This window comes from Podarcis cretensis (assembly GCF_951804945.1).
Source record: "Podarcis cretensis genome assembly, chromosome: 11".
Taxonomy (NCBI): Eukaryota; Metazoa; Chordata; class Lepidosauria; order Squamata; family Lacertidae; genus Podarcis; species Podarcis cretensis.
This window is the reverse complement of record NC_137180.1, coordinates 5,667,538-5,695,490: the sequence shown is the minus strand read 5'-3', so window position 1 is coordinate 5,695,490 and position 27,953 is coordinate 5,667,538.

Genomic DNA, 27,953 nt, shown 5'->3' with positions numbered 1-27,953 from the left:
AACAAACTATTCTGGTGAAGACGTTGCCCATGTGGTTCTAGCCATGTTCACCACACTATTACAAGCCCTTTGAGATCTGGGAACCTCCAGTAAAATATCAACTGGAACCACGTGTGGAGCTAAACACTTGCATTCACATTTCCAGGTGCATAAGAACACAGAACACATGAAGCTGCTGTGTGGCTCCTCAGAACGTTGGTCCATTTAGCTCAGTATTTTCTGTACTGAGTGGCAACAGCTCTCCAGGTTTTCAGACAAGGCCTTTCCAAGCTCTTCCTAAGAGATGTCAGGAACTTCGGACCTTCTGCATGCAAAGCACTGAACTACAGCCAATTAGCCCTTTAGCCATAGGTGACTATTATACCCGTGGCTGAATGTGGTGCAGTGTACGACTTGAACCTGAAGAGTTCTGGGTTCAGAGCACATCTCTACACTTAGATCACTGGGTGGATTTTAGGCACATTGCTCGATCTTAACCCCAGCATTCTCAAAGACTGCTGGGCTATCAGAAGTAATGAATTTCCATTACATGCTACAGAAGCATAGAAATGAAGACCATGTGTAACATCTCATCAAATTGTGATGCTCTTTCAATAGCAGATGCCAGTATCCTTCACAGCAATGGACATCCAGCAACCCTATCTAGCGCACATCCCAGTAATCTTTCCAAAGCCTGCTGATATCTGTTACCAATCAGTGTTTGGATCCCGAATCTCCCTTCCATTTCCGAAAGAGTCCATGAGTCAGTGGAGCCTTCTGCTGGCAGAAGTGGGACGGCAATTTCCACTGACTGATTCTCCCCTGACAAGCGCACATGCCACCTTCAGTGTTCTGAAATGTCTCCCAAACGCTCCAGGTTTGCAGAGGCTGCAGGGGCAGAAGAAGCAAAGATCAGTTCCTTCCTCTCTGGAACAACTTTGGAACCTTGCCATTGACTTCAAACTTGGTGTTTCTTCAAGCCTCCCTTCCCTTGGGTTAGCTTATCTGGCCACTGCTCTCTTTCAGCCCAAGAGCAGCATTTCTTCATGGGTCTGGGAGGCACATGTGGGCAGGGATAGAGGCAATAAGCAAATGGAGCAATAGGTTTAACTCTTATCCTTGCTTGGTAGGTTATATTCCACCCATTTTAAAAGCCAGAAGTTTCTACACACAACCTTCCAGTCTGTATCCAAGCAAGCAAGAGGCAGAAGCACTTGAGGAGAGTGCTAGTCAGGAGTGTGGCATAGGATACAGATCTCTCGAAGGTCACATGTGGTCTCCAAGGCTGAGGTCCCCTCCTTCCCTTGCTCTACTTTGTTGGAAGCAACTAGGAAAAAAGAAATTCCCTGTAGCTGTCATATAGGAAGCCATGTCGCTGGCCTTAATCTCATACGTTTTCTTTTTTATTCCCTCTTACTCTGCTAATAGCCTACCCTTTGGAGTAATCAAGTATCTGCCAATTGAGCTGTTTGCATTACACAGATGTATATGCTTAGAGGAATTGTGGGATCATGGAAGCTTTGCCTCTGAAACAGAACACCAGGGGGGGAAAGTTAAAGCAGTTTTATTCACAGTAGGATTGTAAAAACTCTCTTCCCTAAAGACCATGCTGATAATTTAGGCTAAGGAAGGCAAGAAGAGCGACTCCTACCTGTAATCAATTGATTGGCAGTGCTAAGAGTTCTATATCAGGCCAAATCTGAAAAGCAAAAAGGCAAGAGAGAAATATATGGAAAGGAGAGAGAGAAAGAGGTTTATTATTCCCGTGCAGGCTATGGATTTATACACAAAAATCTATACAAGTCTAATGGAAATGCCAATAGGAACAACACAATGAAGGGAATGGCAAAGCACTAAGACAAAATGAAAAGGGAAAAGAGGATTAATTGTAATCTGTAGTGTGGACAAATATATATTTAATATCTCTCATTTTACATTTCTGCTTCTCAACACACTGGGATTTCCAACTATTTCTAAGACTAATAGGCTGATGCTATCCATGTTTACAAAGAAAATCCATATGATTTTAGTGGGTCTGAGTCCCAAAGCAGCATTCACAGGATTACAGTATCCTAAGGTTGCAATTCTGTGCGTACTTACTTGGGAGAAAGCCCTCCTGAACAACAACAACAACACTTTATTTCTTGTATCCTGCCTATTGACTGGGTTGCCCCAGCCACTCTGGGTGGCTTCCAATAGAATATAAAATAACACAGCAAAACACCAGACATTAAAAGCTTCCCAATACAGGGCTGCCTTCAGATGTCTATGCAAAGCCGTATAAACAGGGCCAGCGGCGTAGCGTGGGTTGTCAGCACCCGGGGCAAGGCAAGTAATTTGCGCCCCCTAACCCGGGGCAAGGCAAGTAATTTGCGCCCCTAACCCCTAACCTGCCGCCGCTGCCAGCTTCTTCTTGCTGCTCCCTGGGCTGGTCGGGTGTGGTTCTCTCCCGCGCTCAGCGCTGCGCTGGGCGGCCGCTGCACTGTCCCTCCCCCAGATAGTCCCTCCCTCGCTCTCTCTCCGCTCCGCAACGCAACGCACGCCTGGCACCCTCCCCCTCCACAGTGGGCGGCGACCCGGCAGCTCGGATCGGATTCGCACAGCCAGCACTGCAGTGAGAGAGAGTGAGTGAGCCAGGTAGGGGCAGAGAGCTGCGAGTGCGAGCGCGCCCCCCCCCCAATGTTGCACCCGGTGCGGCTAGCCCCCCCTGCACCCCCCACGCTACGCCACTGAACAGGGCCTACTTATAAAAAAGCATGCTGTAAATTTTGCATACTGGGGAGTATCATTTGGTGGTAAACTATCTAAGGTTCTGAGATGTCATCTTATTTGAGGGTTTCTGAATTCTGAGATGACACTTTCAGGGGGAAGAAAATAGGGTCACCAACTGACCAGAACAAAATGATCTAGCCTTTCTTTTGGGTTTCAGACCACTGCCAGAAAAACAAATGGGGTAAGGAAAGTTTGTGGGGTTTTCCCTCAGCATTTTTTTGGTCTCCCCCTGCCACCAGGGCTGCTTCCGCACACACTCAAGGAAAAGTACACTTCAGAATGGGGAGAGGAAAGATGACAGCTGCCAACCAATCAGAGAAAAGGAGGTTGAGTAAGTTCCCCTTGTAAATATAGCCAAAATGCCTCCACCCCCATCCTGCAAAAGGGGCCAGAAAAAATGGAAGAAACATTTTGTCCATGTCTGATTTTGGCATCCAGTTTAACAGGAATGCTGTCACTGAATTCAAGGTTTGGCCAATTGAACCCTTGATTTTTGAAAGGATTTCCCTATGCAGAGTGCACCCAGTTTCAAGGGCAGTGAAATCAACAGAATTTGCATTACACTTCACCTTCACAGACCAGGTGTGGCAGAAACATGAAGCACGCTATCTTTGGACAGTCTATATATAAGAGGAGGAAAAACATCTATCTTGTGTCTCATACCACCTGGGAAATCTCCCTGTGCTGTTCACCACTAACCTCTAACCAAGGAAAGCAGACGGGAGGGTGAAGCACAGCAGAAGGCTCAAGTCCTATACAATGGTACCTCGGGTTACAGACGCTTCAGGTTACAGACTCCACTAACCCAGAAATAGTACCTCGGGTTAAGAACTTTGCTTCAGGATGAGAACAGAAATCGCATGGTGGCAGTGGGAGGCCCCATTAGCGAAAGTGGTGCTTCAGGTTAAGAACAGTTTCAGGTTAAGAACAGACCTCCAGAACAAATTAAGTTCTTAACCCGAGGTACCACTGTAGTAGAAATGGCCAAGAAGAATGTACGGATAGGTCTGCATAGTCCCATCTTGGTATTGGGTGCAGTGCCCAATAAAGAAAGAACAAATTCCAACTGTGTCAGGCAGGGTGACTGTTAGATACTTGAAGGACTTGGAGCAGAGGCCCATGGCCACTGGCGCTATCCCTGGGGACCCTTGGGTGCCTGGGCACTAACAAAATTTCTGTTGTGGATGCCTGGCCACCACGTTGTGCACACACTGATCAGCCTCGGCCTGCTGCCCTCTGCTGCCCTACCTCCCCTGCCTTTCTAGCACCATGCTAACAAAGGCCCCACAGCAAAGACAGAGGCCCAACCCAGTTGCCACTGCCACAACACCAGAGACCACCAGCAGCATGCACATGCACAATATGATGCCATGACGTTATGGGGCATCCACAGTCTGGGGCCCAAGTTGGCCTCTGTCCATGGCACAAATTTTCATAAGGTTGCATATGCTAATTTATATTTATGCATGGCAGGTGCTTGGGTCTCAACAGTACTTTGCTTTGTACTCTACTTTAAAAATGCTAAAGGGAAGGGGTAGAAGATTTAGGGCCTGGCCAAGAGGCCTGGGACTTGAGTCCTATGTCCAACCTGCAGCCCTTAGCAACAGCTACCTTAATCTTCAATATACAACACTGAGTAACTGATTCAAAAGTAGAAAAGTGGAAACAATGGAACCAAGACTTCTGAAAACAGAGGGTAGCTCACTTATTTTACTTTAAATAACAACAACGTGAATTATAAATAAGTGCCAAATCCATAATGCACTCTGAGGACAGGAGGGACAATAAATAATGTTACTCAATGTTTTCAGAGAACGGCCGCTTACCTGGTCAGAAGGTTGTGGCCCTGTGTGGCAGCCTCCCCAACTGGCCACCATCCCAAGTTCAAATTGCCCTGTCAGAGGCAAGTTGAGGTGTGGATAAAGGCCAACTGCTCATGAGCAGGGTAACCACACCCCAAGATATTGTTGGACTAAATCCAAGCATGGGCAGTTATCAGGGATGATGGGAGTTTCAGTTTAACAACATCTAGAGAGCCACAGGTTCCCCAACCCCTTTTTAAGCAAATGCAAGTGAAGCATTTATGAACCTGCCCACAAGAGTGGAAAGAACATTCTTGGAGTTGCGGGCAGGAAACTAACCACATATTTTCTCTTAATATCCACGGGAGTTATGGAAGGCTTAGCAATTTGTTATCAGTTCTTACACCAGATTCTTCTGCAGCATCTATTTCCCTATTCAGGAGACCACAGGATAAACCAGTTCCTTTTAAAATATACCCAGCTGGGAGCACAGATGTCTTTTGACCTTTTTCATGTGGGAAGCCTCTTGCATTAAGTTTCTCAAAGGTGACGTTTTCTCTGCTTTGCACTTCTTTCCTCAAATGAGAAGAATTAAATCAGTATAACCTCTTACATGGCCTAGAAACCACAGTTTAAAACTGACTTTTCAACATTAATCCATCCTAGAGCAGGTTCAGCAACTGCACATCCTCTTAACCACATAAATTTAAGATTAGCTAATATGTTTTTGAAAGTGAGTTACACTCATGTTGACACATTCGCCGGGAGAAAATGTAGGCCTTGATTCTTATGACTGATGAAAATCCTCTGCAATCCCATTCAGCAAATTTTGCCTGGCGACCTATCACAGAGAGGTGTGCACTTTGATCTAACATATGCTGGGGTGGGGAAAAGCAAATGTTGTGTGTGTGTGTGTGTGTGTGTGTGTGTGTACTTTTCTATCTTCAGTAGAAAAATTCCAGGTAACAGCAAGAAGAAAAAAGTACATACACACAAAATAGTGTCCTGGCCAGATGTGAAAGCCAGTAGTGACTTAACTCCTGAGGTTATCACAAATCCTATATTCTAACAGCAAGTAAGGATGGGGCTGAGCTAAAAGGGGACATGCAGGCACTGCCAGTTATCAACAAAATCCTGTGCATAGGGCTGTGCAGGACTCTCTGAAAACACCAACTATCATCTGATCCCTAACTCTTGCAGAGACCTGTGTGTGGCTCCTTGAAGCTCTGTCAGCTGATCATTGGAGCATCAAAGAGCCACATGCCACATAAGGTAAAAACAGGTCACCTGTGATGTCAGGTGTCCCAGCCAACATGATGGTCAGGGAGATGAAAGCTGTAGTTGGACAGCTGGAGGAGTACTGAGTAACTACTCCTGATCTATGGCCATCTTTTTATTTAAAATTTTCAAACCCATACACAAAGTTTGGACTCAATGAGCTTAGGGGAATATAACTAGAAGCTAATAATTAAGAAGGGAGGCTAATGTAGAGACCCAGGTTATGATGTAATGAGAAAAGGTAAGTAAATCTCAGCAGGAAGCTCCCTAGCCAAAGCCTGATTGATGGTTGTCTGCATCAGCGAAGGCAAACACCAATCCAGCTTTGTCCTCAATCTAGACATAACTACCACACTTAAACTACATTGGGCTTTTCCCTTTTTTAACAGGAAGACTGTTGTGGACTCACCAAAGTCCGGGTTGGTGGGGGGAGGGTCTGAATAATATATATTAACCGATTCCAAGAGACTTTTTAAATGACTGATTTGATGTCTGATTATGAGAGGAGGAGATGGCTAAATTGCCAAGATCAGCATTTGAATCTGTGATATATGGTTTGGGTTATCTTTGATTTGATTATCAATAATAGTGCCAGATCTACTCCTAAGTACCTCCCCTGACTTGATCCTCTACACCTTGATAGCTGACAGAGAAGATACTTACACACTTTTTATCTAAAGTAGCCCTTTAACAAAAAACTGTTTTGCCCCTTTTATTGAACAAAGAGTTGACCTTTAACCAACAGATGCAACACCATTCGCTTTTGTTCCAAAAGTATTTCCGCTGATGCTGGAACAAAAGCTCGGTTAATAATTCATAAGATCAGACATCCTGATTCTTGTAATTTCTTCTGACTCATCATGCTAAAAGAACTCATGCATATACATCTGGTGCGACACAACAAGCGTATTGATATCAGACAGAGTATAAAAGTTATGCCTCAGAGATTCACAGCTATAGGCTTTCACAGTTGTTTGCCCCCATTGGCTTTTAACAAGCATGAAGAGCAAGTTAATGCAAGTGTCAAATAGGGGCCCAAGTCTGTTGCAATTAAGCTGGGTGTAAAGCTCTTTAAAGAAGCAAAGTAGAAGAAAATGGGGGTTTGTTGATAGTTCCCATCATTGTTCCTGCAAATATTTTACAATTTCCATTAATTTATGGATGGGGTTCAAAAGAACACCAACTATTTCCAAGGCTTACATAATGATCCTATAATTCCATAATTCTAATTCATATAGAATATTGACATTTCCTCTACAACATGATATAAATTTCTCCATCCAGAGTTTCGTAACACTAAGCAAGCTTTACTGTTGCATAAACAACATATTCTTTGCTTGTTCTGAAGCATCATTTGCATTATCTTCTTAGATTGTGTCTCAAAATCCAGGAAATAAGGCAGCCAGGATGTCTTTTTATGGAGTCTAATAAGAAAGAGTAAGGAAGATCTCCTTTTTTAAATGCGATAGCATATACTGTAGTAGAACTTCCAATCTTCTCAAATGTTCTAATAGCATAATTTAAATTCCAGTTATCTCATTCCACATCCTATGTAACTCTTGGTCAATATCATCGTGATTATTTTGACTGGCAAGATGTGTGCTACATAAATGCATTACAGTTGTAACTTGGATCTTGAATGCCTTGGCTCCTGAACAAATTGGCTCCCGAACGATCGAAACCCAAAAGTGACTGTTCCGGTTTTCTAATGGTTTTGGAAACCAAACGTCCGATGGGGCTTCTGCAGCTTCTGATTGGCTGTAGGAGCTTTCTGCAGCCAATTAGAAGCCATGCTTTGGTTTTGGAAGTTGAACGGACTTCGGGAACAGATTCTGTTCGACTTCCAAGGTACAACTGTTAATGTAACTGACTTTTTAAGCTAAAATGGAAAATTGGGGAGAGAAAACTATTTCGGACGGGGGGGGGGGCTTTGACTCTTTCCTACCTGCTCCATCCAGATGAAAATGACATCCTCAAAGCTGCTACTTGCATTGGAAGATAAACTCCCATGGATGCTAATGGGAGTTTCAAGCCCAATATAATAGCAGCAGCTGTGAGTGGGGGTGGATTTTCACTGAGTTCTTTTTGTTAAAATTGTTGCTAGAAATTGTATATCATCCTTCACCCAAAGATAGTGTGGTTCACAAGATAAAATCCATAATAAAAAGAGCAAAAACAACCAATAGCGCCTCCCCCCAACACATTTTAAAGGACATAAAATGTTAATCAGTCAAAGGCCTGGTTAAAGAGAAACATTTTCAATTGGCACCTAAAGATATGTAATGAAGGGGCCAGGCAAGTCTCCTTGGGGAGAACATTCCACAAATGGAGAAATACTGCAGAAAACGCCCGTTCTCGTGTTGCACCTCCAGTCCTTGTGTGGAGGAGGCACACTAAGAAGGGCTTCAGAATATGATCTCGGGGTTCTGCATTCTTAGCAGGAAGGAAAGAGTACATTCCTCCCTGCTTGCAATGATTCTCATCCATTGCCCCACATCTGGCTTTTTAAAAAGTTACACTTAACTATAACAATGCATTTAACATAATGGATTGGCTCTGAGTTTGTTTGACTGCCATTTTATGGTACTCAAACTCAATTTTGAGATACAGATAGGTAGCCGTGTTGGTCTGCCATAGTCAAAACAAACAAACAAAAAAAATTCCTTCCAGTAGCACCTTAAAGACCAACTAAGTTAGTTCTTGGTATGAGCTTTCGTGTGCATGCACACTTCTCATACCAAGAACTAACTTAGTTGGTCTTTAAGGTGCTACTGGAAGGAATTTTTTTTGTTTGTTTGTTTCAATTTTGAGAGAAACCAAAGTTGATAATGTTGCTTGGTTCCCATCAGAGAGGGTTAATTTTCCTTACACTGCATTTATATCCCAGCTTTTTTGCACCATAGAATCCAAGACAGTGAACATGTGGTTTCCCAGGCAGTCATCTGTCAGCTTTACCAATCCCAAAAGCTTTAAGTTTTAAAAAGAGATGGGACCTTGGGATATTCCCTAGCTATCATTTGCATACCACTCATTCCAATGTTGAAATGCGTCGGCCAGAAGCTGTTTCCACCAGTCCATAGAATGCATGGATTGGAAGGAATACCATGTCTCTTGGCCCTGGATGTCCCCAGGTGTCTGTGTATTGATGTGGAGATTTGCAAAGGGGGTTTCTCCCTGCCTTTGTGGTTGTCAACATCAACAGGTGGCCACCAAGTGAGTACAGGGAATTATGTGTGATATCAAGAGTGGTTAGAATCCCTGCAACTGGGGTGATCTCCCATTGCTCTATCCAGCTTGCCAACCTAGCAGTTTGAAAGCATATCAGTGCGAGTAGATAAATAAGTACCGCTGTGGAGGGAAGGTAAATGGCGTTTCCATGTGCTCTGGCACTCGCCACGGTGTCCCATTGCACCAAGAAGCAGTTTAGTCCTGCTGGCCACATGACCCAGAAAGCTGTCTGCGGACAAACACTGACTTCCTTGGCCTGAAGCGAGATGAGCGCCGCACCCCATAGTCGCCTTTGACTGGACTTAACCATCCAGGGGTCCTTTACCTTTTACCTTTACGTGATCTTGTCCTGCACATGAATGGAGGGCTTAAGTGATCGATTGTTGTACTAGGCATATGCATATATTAATGAAAATAACCCCCAAAAAATTCATTCTATTAGGGGGTGCCATTTGAAAAAAATGTGTACAGTGGTACCTCGCAAGACGAATGCCTCGTAAGACGAAAAACTCACAAAACGAAAGAGTTTTTCGTTTTTTGAGTTGCTTCGCAAGACGGATTTCCCTATGGGCTTGCTTCGCAAAACGAAAACGTCTTGCAAGTTTGTTTCCTTTTTCTTAAAACCATGCATTCACTTTGAGGAGCAACTCATAGTACGCGGTGTGGTAGCCTTTTTTGAGGTTTTTGAAGACTTTGGTGATTTTTGAAGCTTTTCCAAAGTCTGTGCTTCACAAGACGAAAAAATCGCAAGACAAAAAAACTCGTGGAACAAATTAATTTCGTCTTGCGAGGCACCACTGTACATTAACAAAAATGTGCACTAAAATGCACATTTTTGTGAGGATTCCCCCCTCCCCCCCCCAAAGTAAATTGCAAAGTGATATGGTGAATTGAATTCAAGTTTGGGAAAATGTGAAGGTGAGAGAAACCAAAATGGCAGATTCATCCATTCCTATTGTAAGCCAGAGGACTATGCAAAGTCAACAGAAGTCTGGAATAACACTGGTGCACCTGTGACAACACAGGGCTTAGACCACGCATAGAGACTTCTGCACTAAAACAGACATGCAATTCTGTAAGCATTATCTGACGTCTTGGTTTTCTCTCCCCTGCTTCCTTATACCAGAAATAGTTGATCCAAGTTTTTTTTAATACAGACTGCATTCTCTGGATTGAGGTGGAAGGGGAAAAAAGATACACACAGAGAGAGAAGGGCCGATATGGTTGTGCCTCTTCTTGAATGAGTACAAATGCAGCAATGAAGAATATTTGCTTTGAAGCTGCAGAGTGAATGGGTTAGCCCCACACTATCATTTCCTCAAGTAGTATGTGCTCTGCTGGAGTACTTCTCTAAACCTTCTTAATTACTAAAGCTTGCATTTTGATCCTTCATAAATACCACCTAAAATCAATTCGTTGTCAGGCAACAGCTGCAGCATTCATCATGGCTCATTCCCTAGAAAATGGTTAATTCTAAGATATGCTAATAGCCTCAGCTTTTCAATGGAAAGATTTAATAATCAACATTTTAATTTGCCATATAGATAGATATATATTTGACTATATAATACGCCTGCATTTAAGACAGGTTAGCCTGACAAGGGCATCACTTTTGATCCAGCTGAAGGAGCCAAGAAGATTGTATATCCTCGTTAATTCCATAATTGGCATCTGGAATCTGTTCAAAAATTCCGATTTACTTTGTAACAGAGGATTAGGGTTGCATTTGGAGTTCTTTATGGTCCACAGAAGCTTGTGAAATTCAAATGTAAAAACTGTCAGTTAAACATTGTCAAGAAAAGTCCTACCTTATGCTAATCCACAGAAACAGGAGCAAGAGCTAGAGGGTATGAATATCCCACGATGTGTTTTGGTAGCTAACAACTTATGAGAGCATTAACATTCTCAGGCAGGGGTGATTGGTGAGCTTCTGAAGTAACTTAGGAGCTATCAGGCTTCAGTTTTGAACAGACTTCCAATACGGGTTTTTTAAAAAAAATCAGAAGCCTCTAGTATTTATGAATTATTAATGTTGCCTTTCTGGGTTTTTCTTTTCTATTTTTTCTTTCTTTTTTTTTAGGTTTGGCTTTTGTGCGTGTGCTCAGCTGAGTAATTCAATAGAATGATAGAGACATGAATAGATATGCTAACTAGCGTGAGGGCTAACCTTTAAAGTTCGTTAAAGCTGCCAGAGAGCTTTCACTGAAATATTTGTAATTTTTATCTGAGCCGGAATATATAAATATTTTTTTGTACGCTTGGCAAGGGAGGGACGAAGCCCCCAAGGAATCAGCTTTTAAGATTTGAAAACAAGAAGAAGATGAAGCAAAAAGGATAGGTTTAGGAAGGGTGTCAATTTTACAGTCTTGCGTTTACAGGCCTTGTCACCACAAGATATTCATGTTGTGCCAGTTACCACTCTCGATTCTCATTACAATCATTGTCATCCAAACATGGTGACGAAATTTGAATATCTCCTACACGCTCTCTATGCAATATAGTGTGATCAGAAAGCAAATAAATTGGTAGGTGGGAGGGGAGGAAATGTGGCGTCAGTGTGTGGGCTACTGATAGCACAAGAGTTATGTTCAGGCTAAAGATGGAAGTTAAAGATAGCAAATGCAGTTTTGACCTATTGCAAACAGGGGAAGCACAAGTAATCATTTTTAGATCTCCTTAAAAGTTTTCTTTTCTATTTTTCCTTTTGCTGGCATGTCAGAAACCAACAAATAACACACTATCCTAATTGCTTCTGTTTATGTTAACTGAAACAGATGATCGTATGGCAGCTGGAGTCCATACCCTCCAACATTTCTCCAATGAAAATAGGGATGTCCCATTCCATAATGGCAATTTTACTATTTATACCCCACACATCTTACTGGGTTGCCCCAGCTACTCTGGGCGGCTTCCAACATATATTAAAACATTAAACATTTAAAAAAAAAAAAAAAAAACCTTCCCTATACAGGATTGCCTTCAGATGGCTCGGGAGTCGGATAACTCCATACCCTCCAACATTTCTCCAATAAAAATAGGGACGTCATAAGGAAAAGCGGGACATTCCGGGATCAAATCAGAAACTGGAACAGCTTCTCTAAATCAGGGATGTTCCTTGAAAATAGGGGCACTGGGAGGGTCTGGGAGTCCTGTCTATATTTGATAAAGGTAAAGGTAAAGGTACCCCTGCCCGTACGGGCCAGTCTTGACAGACTCTGGGGTTGTGCGCCCATCTCACTTAAGAGGCCAGGGGCCAGCGCTGTCCGGAGACACTTCCGGGTCACGTGGCCAGCGTGACATCGCTGCTCTGGCGAGCCAGAGCCGCACACGGAAACGCCGTTTACCTTCCCGCTGGTAAGCGGTCCCTATTTATCTACTTCCACCTGGAGGTGCTTTCGAACTGCTAGGTTGGCAGGCGCTGGGACCGAGCAGCGGGAGTGCACCCCGCCGCAGGGATTCGAACCGCCGACCTTTCGATCGGCAAGTCCTAGGCGCTGAGGCTTTAACCCACACCCACCCAAAACATATAGGAACATGACTTGTGCCTAAAAGAAACCTTCTAAATGGAGATCTTTATCCCAGTAGGTATTGAATTTGAATTGATTTTTGTATGTATTGTTGTTGTTTTGAACTGTGAGTGGATATGTATGTTTATGTGCGTGTGCATGCTTTTAGTTATTTTGATATACACAACTGCTAGTTTTTATATAAGTAACTGTTTACATATATTTTATTATAAATAATAATAATAATAATAATAATAATAATAATAATAATAATAGCAATAATAATGCATTCTGTTTAAGACAAAATCAATGAGAGTTAAATGGAAAGTAAAGCAACAAACCTAAGTTTTATTTGTGTGAAGGTTCCCCACTGCCTAAATAGGCCAAGAACAGTATGACAGAGGCTCTTAAAAATATCTCTGAGAGATTCGGTTAGAGTTAGACCTAAGGAAAGTTAGAAATTTATATTCCTCTTTGGCCAAGCTGGCTCCTGGTTAGGTTGAATTATTTGGGATACTTCTTCAGTTAGCAGGTGGCTTTTAGATTTGGTCAAAGACTTCCAAGGACGTGTTAGTCTCAATTTTTGGACAGTCCAGACTTTTCTGCCACATTTGTTTTTGTCGGCATCAATTTCATGATCCACCAGGTGAAACCAGGGTAGCTGTCTACCTCAGAATTCAACATTCTGGTGTTTCATTTATAATTGTGGGAAGCCTATAATGCTTTCATCTTCCTGGTTTGGAGAATGGCTTACTCATTTTTTTCCTGTATGAGTAAGACAATCTTCATACACACACACACACACACACACACACACACACGCATGAAAGTAAACACATATATAGCATTAAAACATAACTAATATTTCATTCAGATTTGTTACATTTGTAGCAGAAGATGCATAGGTATTGTATTGTATTGTATTTTTGTTTGTTTAATTTATATCCCACTCTTTCTCCCAAAGGAGCCCATGCACAGGAATGTACATATGCACACACATACACACTCATAATATACATATATTCAGACATTCTGTACAAGCCCACAAATTAGAAGAAAATACTTTAAGAAATTAGCATCGGTTAATGTTGTATATTATCTGTTTTAAGAAGCACAATAGGTTCAACAACAGACACTGCCTTCTATGATGGCAATTTCTGTTAAAGAGCCATGGTAGAAGAAAACATCTCAGTAATTTATACAATTTTCAATTTCTATATTAGCTTTTTCACACTCACTTTGCATAAGGCAACGGGGAATTGAAAGTACAGAGATTAATTTAGGTAACAATTACCACAATTCACAATTGCATTAGCACCTATTAAGCTTCATTGTTCTGTGGAAATTTTAATGATATATCCCTGAGTGAATAAAAGCAGAAGATGATTAGAAGTAAAATTGTTTCTATGTATGCTGACAGGACCGCTGAGCATAATAATACATTTCTGAGACAACCTGTTTGGAGTTTACTCCATAATTTTATGTAAATTCCAAATAACTTCATTTTTTCCAGGTTAAATGCTAATGTGTTATTTTAACACATGGGGAGTACTAATGGACATGTATTGCCATTGATGGAGCTAGTGTCACATCAGAGTCCTGAATATCTCAAAATAACAGATATTTTGCTCCATCGTTGATTTCCCCCTTTGCTCAATGTTTCAGTCTTGAGCCGGCTACAATGTTTACAGTTTTAAATAGCTGGAATCTAAAAACGGAACCAAGCTTATCTGAGACTAAAAATCTACTTGAGATTTCACTTTTTAAAAAATAAATCAATCAATAATACAAAATTGAAATCCAACACATTTAGACATGCTTAAATCCATGGATTCAAATGGAGTTAAGCATGTGTTTTGGTCTGAGATTGCACAATGGTTTACAACAGCTTGGAGTGTTTATTTTATTTATTATTAGTGATGTGCTGAAATGCCTTCTGTATTTTTTCTTGAGCATTCTGTATTCATTTATGAAGAAGGTCGCTTTCAAAATTTATGAAAAGGAAGAGAAAAATTTGGGGACAATTACCTGACCTCCTACCCGCAGAGACACTGCTGCTTACCGGGAGGGAGAGTGGAAGAGACAAGGTGATGGGGTTGCTGCTGCTGTGCAAACACAGTGGTGCTAATATGGTGTCCCTGCTGGCACTTTTGCACACTGCTGATATCCCTCCTTGTCCTTCTCACTCTTCCCCCCAGTAAGCTGCAGTGACCAGGGCTGGCCCAATACATTTTGGCACCTAGGGCAAAACACAAAATGCTGTCCGTCCCCTGCCAGGGTAGAAGGGGTGTGAGTGAAGATCTACAGTGGTGGCAGCAGAGGGTGGTGCATACTTTGGAGGCCGGGTATGCTACCCTGGTGGATCCTGCCACCTGAGGTAGTTGCCTCACCTTGCCTTGTGAATGGGCTGGCCCTGGCAGTGACTCTGCCAATGGGAGGTCAGGTAAATTCTACCACTCTATCCTGCCATTCTGCTATTGTTTACATTACAGTGGTACCTCGGGTTAAGAACTTAATTCATTCTGGAGGTGTGTTCTTAACCTGAAACTGTTCTTAACCTGAAGCACCACTTTAGCTAATGGGGCCTCCCACTGCTGCTGCGCTGCCGGAGCACGATTTCTATTCTCATCCTGAAGCAAAGTTCTTAACCCAAGGTACTATTTCTGGGTTAGCGGAGTCTGTAACCTGAAGCATCTGTAACCTGAAGTGTCTGTAACCCAAGGTACCACTGTACTTTCAAGTCAAGAGGTGTTTTTGAGTGTTCTTTCCTTCACTCTGAAAATAATCTCACCGAGGTCTGCACTCTTCAGGCTTCAGCTAAAGCCCTGCAGAAGACCATCATGATGAACACTCCTGCTGTGGAGAATGGAGATTGATTGCTCTAACCAGAGGCTGGAGCCCATTGCTTGCAGAAGACATTGGAAATTAGGGCCATAAATGGTGTACTATAACCTTCTCCTCTCTGGACATAAGGCCACAAAAAATAGGCCACTAGCAATCTGGGGTGGAATAAGCACATCTGTGCATGGCCAGGGGGTTTTTCAGCCAGAACTCACCAAAATTGTATTCCAACACCTCTCAGCTAGGCCCCGAAATTGGGGGAAGGACCCTCCCCAGAGCATGAAGGGGATATCCTCTACAGCAGGGGTCCCCAAACTAAGGCTCGCAGGCCGGATAAGGCCCGAGGGACTTGTTTATCCGGCCCATGGTGACACCCACTGCTCACTCTTACCGATGCTGCACTGTGCAGCTGCCCACTTCCGACTTGGAAGTGCACAGGAAATAGCATGTGTGCACGCATATGGGCACGCGCTCCCCCGCCCTCCAGCCCACCACGCGATCGGCGCTGGAGACACTGGCCCAAGGTGCAGTAAGTTTGCTGACCCCTGCTCTACGGACTCCAGAGAGGCATAGGCGAGCTGGAGGCGCAGCAGGGCTTTGCTGAGGCTCTTCAGCCTCCCAGCTAACAGCTGATGTGTGGAAAAGATGCGCCTCAGCTGAGCAAGCCCCCACAGTGCTCTGGCTCACGGGAGTCAGATAGTCATGGGGGGAGCTCATTAAGCTGTTCCGCTGAGGCATGGGTTGTCTCAGTTCTGTTGTTTGAACAAAACTTCACCTTCCTGGAATCCTCCATGTGTGGTTCTGTGCCCTTCAAATGTGCAATGTATGCATCATTCTGATCATCAGATGGGCAGGGTATAAATAAATAAAAAATCATTATTATCAGCATTATTCCATTTTCTCCCCATCAGAGACATCTCCTGCATTAAAATATATAGAAGCAAGATAAATGGGATGACTCTTTGCAGCAAATAGACAAAAGGTTCTTTCCTGCTTTACCTTTCCCACCACCCCATTTTATTCTAGAAGTTTAGATGTAGCACAAATATATAAGAAAGTGCAGGAAAATAAGTTACGAAATTAAAATAAAAGGGCCTCCTTGTGATTTCAAAAATGATCTCTGAGCTAAGTACGATAAAGAAGAAGGCAGATGCTGCTGAAATGGTAGAAACCACAAATAACATTTTTGAATTATTTCCCAAATAGGTCATCACAGCAAGAAAACAGCAGCACAATTGGAGATGCATAAATTGATCACCACATGTCTAAAACCCAGTGAATTTCTCTTATTTTTCCTGTTGATCCCACTTTAGAGAGCAGTTCAGCAAATTGCTGAGCCTGGGTCCTCATGATTTTCTCTCTCTCCAAGGTATCCCTTTCTACCAGACCTCATTTGTAAGCTTCAAATGGTTTGAAGCAGGAGTTAGTGGGCATGAGTTAGTAAAATATGATCAAACTTGAAATAGCCAGGCCTATTCTGTGGAGAGGCCTGAAATACACTTTCAAGTTCAATGCTGTAGACATATTTTTAACCAGAGTATCATGTTCATTATAAAAGGAATAAGACATTTGGCCCTTATTTGACAGAACACAGAAAAATTGTAGTCTATCATAGAATCACAGAATCTTAGATTTGGAAGGGACCCCAAGGTCATCTAGTCCATCCATGGCAGATGGCCATCTGACCTCTGCTTAAAACCCTTCAAGGAAGGAGAGTCCACCACCATTTGTGGGAGTCTGTTCCACTGCCAAACAGCTTTGACTGCCAAAAAGTTTTTCCAAGTGGTTAGTCGGAATCTCCTTTCTTGTAACACGAAGCTATTGCCTCTAGTACCCTCCAGAGCAGGAGACAATAGTCATGCTCCCTCTTTGATGTGACAGCCTTTCAGATATTTGAAGATGGCTTTCATACCCCCTTTCAGTGTCCTCTTCCCCAGGCTAAGCATACTCAGCTCCTTCAAGCGTTCCTCGTAAGGCTTAGTTTCCAGACCCTTGATCTTCTTGGTTGCCCTCCTCTGCACATGTTCCAGCTTGTCAACATACTTCTTAAACTGTGGAGCCCAGAATTGGAAACAGTATTCCAGGTGTGGTCTGACCAAGGCAGAATAGAGTGGGACTATTACTTCCCTTAGGGATGCGGGTGGCGCTGTGGGTAAAACCTCAGCACCTAGGACTTGCCGATCGCATGGTCGGCAGTTCGAATCCTCACGGCGGGGTGCGCTCCCATTGCTCAGTCCCAGCGCCTGCCAACCTAGCAGTTCGAAAGCACCCCTGGGTGCAAGTAGATAAATAGGGACCGCTTACAAGTGGGAAGGTAAACGGCGTTCTGTGTGCTGCGCTGGCTCGCCAGATGCAGCTTGTCACTCTGGCCACGTGACCCGGAAGTGTCTGCGGACAGCGCTGGCTCCCGGCCTATAGAGTGAGATGAGCGCACAACCCTAGAGTCTGTCAAGACTGGCCCGTACGGGCAGGGGTACCTTTACCTTTACCTTTACCTATTACTTCCCTTGATCTGGACACTATACTTCTGTTGATGCAGCCTACAATAGTGTTAGCCTTTTTTGCAGCTGCATCACACTGTTGACTTATGTTAACCAAGACCCCTAGATCCTTTTCACATGTAAAGCTAGTAAGCCAGGTGTCCCCCATCCTATATTTGTACATCTGGTTCTTCCTGCCTAAGCTCAGAACTTTACATTTGTCCCTATTGCAAATAAATTTGTTAGCTTGTGCCCAGTTCCCCAATCCGTTAAGGTCATTTTGAATTCTGGTTCTGTCTTCTACAGCATTAAGAAGCCCTCCCAGTTTGGTGTCATCTGCAAATTTGATGAGCATCCCCTCTATTCCTTCATCCAAATCATTTATAAAAGACATTGAACAACAACGGGCCCAGGACAGATCCCCGCGGCACCCCACTTGTCACTTTTTTCCAGGATGACGAGGAACCATTAATGAGTACTCTTTGGGTTCTGTCAGTCAACCAGCTACAAATCCACCTAACAGTTACCTCATTCAACCCACATTTCACCAGCTTCCTCACGAGAATATCATGGGGAACGTTTTCAAATGCCTTACTGAAATCAAGATACACTACATTTCTCTGATCCACCATGTTTGTAATTCCATCAAAAAAAGAAGTCGGATTGGTCTGGCATGACTTCCCTGGTATCGATGTCAAGCTCAGTAGTTACCTGGGTCTTCCTTTCCCCCCTTTTTGAAGATGGGGACAATGTACCCATGTTTGAATAAGCATGAGATTGTAAATATATTCTTCTTAGTTATATGTTTATGAAAGTAAAGTTCTTTTGAATATAAAGAATCTGGACATTGTATAGCCTTTACAAAGAAGCTATCAATCACCTAGAAGAGTTATTTAGCTTCCCAGCTGTAAGCTACTCTGCTACTTTGCATATCATCAAAATTTATTGGAATATACATAACAAATCAGTAATCAGTTATAAATAGAATATAGATGGGAACTTGCTTGAGATGAGCCATAGGTTTCTCCTGATGTACTGGAGAAAATTAATCAGGTCTCACCCCCCCCCAAATAATTACACCAATATCAGATGAGCCTTTCTGGATAAAGCCAAGGGTTCATCTAGCCCAGCATCCTATTCTCCAATGAAGTCAGCTAGATTCCTCTGGTAAGCCCACAAGTAGGGCATGAACGAAGGCAATAGCCCTCTCCCATTGCTGCTTCCCAGTGATTGGTACTCAATGGCACACTGTCTCTGAACCTGCAGCCATTTCTAAACTTCATGATTGTTTCTGCTTCCCACTGAAAGCCATCTAATCTGCAAGCCATGGCTACATTTTGAGGCCCTGAATTCCATAAATTAAACATGCACTGTGTGAAGAAGTACTCTTTTTTTTTTTTTTTTTTTTGTCTGCCCTGAATCTACTACCATTCAAACTAATCTCAGTTCTACAAGCAAACAAGCAAAACAAAACTCAAACGGTTTATTCTGATCATTCTGCTTGACCTTTTCTGTGGACTTTTATAGGCTGGAGCAAGTGAGAGGGTGACAAAGATGAGCAGGCAAGAACCACAGGTTTGTGGGGGTATGGTAAGGTCCAAACAAACATTGACATCCAATATGGCTGCGCCATGTATTTGCATAACACTAATATAAAATTGGCAGGGGTGTTTTTCGGTCTCTTTCCTGATAATTCTTTGCATAGAATATGTCTTTTTTACAGCTGCTACAAAGTGAACCACTTTTTTCACCAAACTATCCAACTAAAACAAAGGTCCTCGAGAGTAAGAAAAACAACAGACAATGGTTCCTGTGACCTTGTCAGTTGTTTTTTCATAAAATTATCCACCATAACTTCAAGATCTTTGTCTTGCTTAGCCACTAGTTCAGAGCCAAACAGTGAATATGTAAAATTAGATTATTATTTTTGTCACAATGTTGTCTTTTGTTATTTTGCTGTCAAATCACCCAGTTTTGATCTCTCTAGGGGTCTTCACAGTGTTTCTTGATTTTCACTGGCAGGAATATCATCTACAAACTTGGCTACCTTCCTTCTCACTCCTTTCTCCAATTAATAACCTGCTATGTCCTATGTCCTTGACCAAACTGCGGGAGGCAGTGGAAGACAGGAGTGCCTGGCGTGCTCTGGTCCATGGGGTCACGAAGAGTCGGACACGACTAAACAACAACAACAACAACAACAACAACAACAACAACATGTCCTGGAAAACTATGAAATAATCAAGAAATGCCTCAAGGAAGAACTCTCCTCCTCATACTGTCCATCGTCTGTAATACAGTCGACCCACAACTTAAGCACATTTAACTTGTGAGCATTCAGCTTTATGAACTTAGCAAAAAAATAAAAAATAAGAAGGAGCATTCAGGGAAAAAATGTTTGGCAACCCCACCCACCATTGCACCCAGTATGTTTTGAATGTTAACTCCCACATAAATTGCTGGTCTACTTTATTTTAAGTATTTTTTGCCTTTGAACTCACAATCAAAAGGACTAAAAATTTACAGTGCTATCATATGCATATCTATTAAGAAGCATGTGTTTTGACACCCCAACAAGGGATATTGTCATTAGGGATGTTGGAGAATTCCGATGAAAATGGAAACAGACATGGAAATTGCTGGTGTTTGTTTATTCATCCCATGTCCACAATTGGTGTTTGCGGTTGTTTTTGCTTTCAGTCTGTGAATGATAAATAAGTGATTACATTTTCCCCTATTTGCATTGTGTTTTCCTTTGCACTGAAATGAATGGGATGGAATAATGTAATGATACTGTAATATAATTATGATAAGTGCATAAATTAGATAATTTCAGCAGGGTGAACAATGAATGATTAACATAGGTCTTTGGTGGAAGATGAGCTGCAGAAGAACAGAAACAGTGTTATATGTGAAGAATAGAGGGTAGAACAGATAATGATGGTTTATTTTATCCCTTGTCATTCATACACACACACACACACACACACACACACACACACACGTGTCTCTGTTTCTCTCTCTCTGTGTGTGTGTGTGTGTGTGTGTCCTAATAACAAGGACAGGGGCAAGGAAATAGGGAGCACCCCAAGACAATAGGGAAAGATGAAACATGAATTTTCATAAGCTAAGGGTTTAAGACCTACACAGGTAAATAGATATCTGTCTCAGCTAAAACAATTTTGTAAAATTTACTCAAAATCTGTAATTTCTGTTTTCACCAGCAGTGAATCTGCCAAGATAGAAAAAGCTCGGGGGGGGGGGGGGCAGGGATCATCATGAGAGACTTGTAATACATGTTTTAAACAAATACTGAATATAAACATTCATCATTTGTAGAATGAAAACAGTGCAAAACAAAACATAGTATTCTGATGATTTCAGTTACCTCCTTTGCCAGGCCCTAGAGACTAGACCAAGAATGATTATAATAACAAACATTTTACAGGCAGTTGGTTCTGATAATATGGAGTAAATATTTTTTTTGTCTTCCCCAACAAAGAAAATGTTTTGAAATTGGTTACAAGCATTATCAAGATAAAAGTACCTAAAATGAGGCAAACAAGGGTAGAATCATTCGGTTCCTTTTTAATGCACACTTATTTAATTATCATTTAACTCAGTGGGACTTACTTCTGAGTAAAGATACTTAGATCACAGGTTGTGAATCTCTTTGGACCTATTTTCACATTTGCAAACCAAATAAACTGCCATGGGCACCACCCACATACCCCAGCCAAGCACACACCACAACCTGTTCTATTAGCTACCACAGATGCTTCTTTTAAGCCTACTTCATAGGGAGGGCAGAGGACACCCGCAAAGGCCTCTGTGGGTGCAGATGTATCCATGGGTGCCGTGTTGGCAACCCAGGTAAGCATTTTGGTAAAGTTTGGTCAGTAATGCCACAAGGTGGTGAGAGGAGACAGTTTCCTGATATAAGTTGGTTTATAATAGTGGCCCTACCATAAAGCAGAATAGGAAAGGGCCCTAACTCAGCAGCAGAGAATATGCTTTGCATGCAGAAGGTCCCAAGTTCAACCCCTGGCATTCCTAGGTGGTGCTGAGAGAGAAACCATGGAGAGCTCTGCCAGTGAACAATAGTAGACAGTACTGAGCTAGGTGAACCAATGGTCTGACTCAGTAGCATCCCATGTTCCTTGTGAGGCAGATACAGAGGGGTAGGAAGCCAACAGAGCTGAATTAGTCTGCTGCCCTGTGACACAGTAGAGGATGCTGTCCTGTCCCCAGTGCTGAAATGCCGCTGCCAGTCTGGTTAGCTTTTAGGCTAACCAGAATTCTTGTCCATTGCCTCAGGCAGCTGAATGTCTTGAACTGGCTCTGTTGATGTAGCTGTTTCAGAAGGTGTATTCCCCGTTCCCAGAAACTGTAACTACTGTTTAAATCCTTCTTATTTCAAAACTACATGTGGATTAGGCAAGACAAACTGGAGGAGCAAGGATAGCATGTGTACATCCACCAGTGTTATTTTCTCATTGGAGCAACAGATGCTTTTTGAACTATTGCAAGGTCAGCTCAGAAAGTTTGTGCCTACGTTCTTTTGGTTCCTTCAGACATTTTATTGGAGAGCCAGTGCTACCAGAAATTGCTGTGTGGACCTATGTGTGAGAAGGGTGGTGTCAGATTTTTGGAAGTTTCTTTCTCAGCCTATCATGTATGCAAGGATTGAACAGGATCTGTTCTGTGCCCTGGGTCAGTTGCATATGTGAAACTGAACCAAACTGGGTGCATTGAACAATCATGATTAGGGTCTTTCCTTTACCTCCCCCCCCCCACCCTTTCTCCTGAAGCAGCAGCTGCTTGGCTGCAGGTTCAGGTACAGCCTAAGGGTATAATTCTACTGAAAACATATACTGCTTAACTGTCAGCTTAGTTGTCACAGCTTCTGCCATACAACCTTGGGGGTGGTATGTGAGAACTCTGCTTTACAGTTCCCAACACCACTCTCAAGGATGAAATAGGGTTCCTTGTAGAGAGAAGTCAGTAGACACATACAGAGGGGAATCATTACGTACCAACATTACACACTAAAAAAATAATCAGTCTAGTCACTTTCTCTCTTCACCCACATACACTATGCTTCAGGTGCCACATATCACAATACATGTTAAGGAGTCTGTGGCCTGGTGGTAACATATGCGGTTTGCCCCACACCCCCAAAAGGCTCCTTAGTGTTTACACTTAGAGTTGGCAGAACTGTAAAGGACCTCTATCTAAAACTACCCTGACCACTTATGCATTACCAAAACACAGGGAATGTTGTTGTTGTTGTTTAGTCGTTTAGTCGTGTCCGACTCTTCGTGACCCCATGGACCAGAGCACGCCAGGCACTCCTGTCTTCCACTGCCTCCCGCAGTTTGGTCAAACTCATGCTGGTAGCTTCGAGAACACTGTCCAACCATCTCATCCTCTGTCGTCCCCTTCTCCTTGTGCCCTCCATCTTTCCCAACATCAGGGTCTTTTCAAGGGAGTCCTCTTCTTATGAGGTGGCCAAAGTATTGGAGCCTCATGAGGCTTAACAATCTACCTCACCCAAAGCCAACTTAAAAAAACAAGGGCAAAAGAGGGCACATATATTATTTGTTCATTTATATGTGTAGGTGCAAACTTATAAATCATAACAACACATCACACTATAGTTGTGGGGACTGTGACACAATGACCTGTGTGCCTGCATAGTCAGCTGTCTGCTGATGGCCAGCTTCAAGGCCCTTGCTTCTACTTCTTATAGTTCTTTACTTAAAACCAGACTTGGACTTAAAAGAAGGTAAAGGACCCCTGACAGTTAAGTCCAGTCGTGAACGACTCGGGTTGCGGCGCTCAACTCGTTTCTCCGTAAAGAGTTTTTCTGGGTCATGTTGTCAGCATGACTAAGCCGCTTCTAGCAAACCAGTGCAGTGCACGGAAACACTGTTTACCTTCCCGCCAGAGCAGTACCTATTTATCTACTTGAACTTTGACGTGCTTTCAAACTGCTAGGTTGGCAGGAGCTGGGACAGAGCAACAGGAGCTCACCCCGTTGCAGGGATTCGAACCGCCAACCTTCTGATCGGCAAGTCCTAGGCTCAGTAGTTTAGACCACAGCGCCACCCACGAGACTTGGACTAGACAGCCCTTAAGAACAGAGAATGGTCCTTTGACAACCTTCAAAGAGAGTTCTGTAAAGTAAGACATGGGGCCACCTTTTGGAAAGCAACGATCAAACCAGCATGGTCATTATGGGGCTTGGAAAACTGGCCTTTTGACAGGAACAAGGCAGCAGGGAAGCAGTTCACTGCAGATCTGTTAATGAACAGCCACATCCTTGTGTTGTCAGCTATCAACACTATGATTTTGATAGCACTATGAAGGACCTTATATAGTTAAAATAATTTAAGCAAAATGTGACGGACAGCAGAGCCAGACCAGAGTCTGGTGATGCAGTTCCTCTGAAACTCCACCCGAGGGCTGGAGCCTCTCTCTGATTGGCTACAGAGTCAGTTGGCCACAGAGGGGGTGGAGCCAGCACTTTGAGGGGGATATAAAAGGAGCCGTTTCTGAGGGAGTTGGTAAGATAGGGTTTGGTTTTGAGACAGGGCTAAGGTTCAGCTTAAGAGATAGGGTTTGATTGGAGTTGGGAAATAGGGAGTGAGATAAGAAGGAGAACTGGTTCTGAGTGAAGTTAAACATACCACTGAGGAGTCTATCCATAGCGAGAGGACAGAGCCTCACAGCTTGGATAGGGAGACCAGGTTGAGGGTCTGGGAAATGAATACAGACAGGAGTGTCCTGGGAGGGCTGAGTCTGAGTTGGGAGAGGTAGATCCTGTGGGAATTCAGGCTCCCTGGGTCTCAGTCTAGCCAGGAAGGGAGAGGTCTTCTAGCTACTGAAGACTCCCGACCCAGTGACAAGGAGTGAGGATGGTCAAGAGAGTGGGCAACTGAGAAGAAGTGCCCCCTCCCCGCGCATGAACCAAAGCATTAAGCTGTGAAGGAAGCTGTGTTGTAATAAAAGTATTTAAAGGAACCACCTGTCATAACAAAGTAACAGAAACTGAAGTATAAAGACTCTCCTCCCTGCAAGAGAGGGGAGTGGTTGTGGCTGGGAGCCAGACTCCGCCTCAAGCAGGGCGGCGTTTGCCCCCTGCCTCCCACTCACCTGGCTGGCGCCCACGCCCTCGGCCAAGCACCCAACCAGGTGCCTTCAAGGGGGCGTGTACAGCAGCCTCAATTGCTGCGGCGCCAGCCTCCAGCCCTCTCTTTTTGTCGTCTCCACCTACTGGTGAATATACCCCCCTTTGTTTTTTAGACTCGCCCCTCTCCAAGTGGGTGGAGTCAGCTGACGTAATCCAATGCCTAAGCCAATACCTTTTCACTTGCTGTAATCAATAAAGTTGTGGCCTTTTCTTGCCCATTAACCTTATATCACGTGTCCTTGTGTTTCATTCCACTGCGCGGGGTTCGGGTCCTCGAGCCACAACAACTGGTTTTGAGTAAAGAGAGGTTAAGAGAAGCTGTCACTGTAACATTGTGTTTAAGCCTGAGACATCCTATAGTTAAAGTAAATAAGTTAACTTCTACCTGAAAGATTGCATTTCTGGACCCACTTTGTTTCATAACCTTCTTTTTGTTTAATGAACTTTTCTTTGTTTGTTTGTTTGTTTGTTTGTTTTCTGCCTGAGACTCTAAATCATCAAGTTTTCCCTCACACAAGTCCCCCACTAGATAATATGTGGTAAATTGTAGAATAATGTGTAATTGGTATACTGTGAGGTGGTGCACTATATTTAATTGGGGGCAGTTAGCGGGAGTGGATCCACCACATTATTAATTGGTGGTATTAAGTGGTGGGTCCGCTACACAAAGGATCTGAGGTGAAGGAAATAACCAAATGAAAACAAAAGAGAAGAAAGACAAGCACTTTGCTGCAGGCATCCTTTCTGCGCAGAGTGCAAACCACAGTGAGAATATCAACCAAGGCTCTCTCAGGTTGCTCTGGCTGTGTGTGATGACAGACAGGCTTTGAGGAACACAGTTCAATGAGTATGTGAAAAGAGAGGCTTAAAAAAAGATCCTCCCTTCTGAAATGGTGCTATATACTGTCTGCTGAAGGATTATGTTCCTTTTATCTTAACCTCATGCAGATGAAAAGTAACAAATGCATCATCTTCACACAGGGTTGGCAGACGTGTATATGTTGTAGATGAGATCAGCTTCACCCGACTGAGGCTTGAAATACACCTGCAAAATATAGAAGCCATCTGAATAAATATAGTAGGCCTTGTGGGCTGATTCAGTTACTTTTGAGGATGATGATGAAAACCAGGAACTCCAGCCCTATGTCACCTGTTAAGTAGCTCATCTTCCCAAGGTTTTCTAGAAAATCTCAGGGTCTCTGCATGCATTCTTAAAGAACATCAGGAAAGACCAAGGGCTGGATCTACATTGACCTTTTAAACATTATTAGAATGATATTAGATATATTGTTCTAAAAAGTCATAGGGTATGCTGGTAAAATAAAAAAGTGTGCATGCACACGAAAGCTCATACCAATAACTAACTTAGTTGGTCTACTGGTGCTACTGGGAGGAATTTTTTAATTTTATTTTATTTATTTTATTTGGCAAAATAAAAATGTTCCTTACCTTATTTTTGCTCATCAAAACACAGTTTTCCTACTGCTGGTTCCTGGTTGCTCTGCAGTGCTCTCCGGTTTCACTATTTCTTTGTCTGTCACACCTTATTATATATTGTATTCTTTATTCTTATTGCATTGTTTACAAAATAGAACTTATCCTCTCTCAACGTATAAAAATGGCTTAAAGGCTGCTAGAATGTCTTATCTGTGTCTATTAAGAGCTTTAAAAAATGCTACTAATCATCTGAAAGACAAGTTTCTCTATACTCATAATAAACATAAACATTCTTGTGAAGCACCAATATAATGGCCACATGGATATTTTCTTTTGTTGCATAATGGATCACAATCCTATACAAGTTTGCTTGTATTGCTCCCCCCTTTCTGTACACCACATGGTGGTACATCATACCAGCGTGAGTTTTATGAGAACTGGATCAGGCCTATCTAATCCATCTAATCCAGAATCCCAAGACCATTGCGGTAAACCAGATGTCTATGGACAAAGCCCTTTGATGCTGTTTGCCCTCCATCAGTTGGTGTTCTGTGGCATTCTGTCTCTGATCCTGGATACAGTCATCATGACTAGTAGCCATTATCTAGGCTAGCCTTATTCTCCATGAATTTGCCTAACCCTCCTTTTAAAGCCATTTGATAGTATTCACTACATACTGTATTGTGGTAGCAAATTCCATACTTTAGCAATCAACTTTCTTTAACAGTTCTGAATCTCCCACTATGCCGTACCAACAGAGACAAATGAGAAGTATGGAGAGTCGAGGCCTTGAAGTTGCTCATCAATAGTTTGCAGCTGGACAGCAGACTGAGCAGGGAGACAAGCTTCTCTGCTATGATTCAATGTGTTCCATTTCCTTTTAAACTGCAGCTCTTATTTCAAATGACTGAAATACATACAATACACACACAGAGAGAGACTATTAGTGCTTTAGGGTTTGTGAAAAATGAGGTGTGGGTACTCATATATTGAGAAAAGCTTCATTGGTGCCAGCACAAAATGTGTTAAAAACAGTGCTGCAGGACTGAGATAAAATATGTGACAGATAAGAGTAAGTACTGTAACTATGTCCCACTGCAACCTCCTCATACACTAAGATTTTCTGTTAAGGCGCTTCTTCAAGGCCCCCAGAGCTGAGGTAAATGGGTGAAGACAAGGCCCTCATGCTACTCTTTTCTGAGCCTCCATCTAGGTATGGAGGAAAAGTCATGCAATCTGCTTTTTCCAGTGGACTGTCCCAATCTGACCCTCTCACATTTGCTTTCAGATCAGAACACAATTTTCAGCCAGATTGCACATTTATTTGGACTTCGTATTGTATTTTTCATGCACACTATTGTTCTTTTACTTTAAAATGCACACAATTTTTTGTGGAAAATACATTGCAAAACACTGAAAAATAAGTATTTCTACA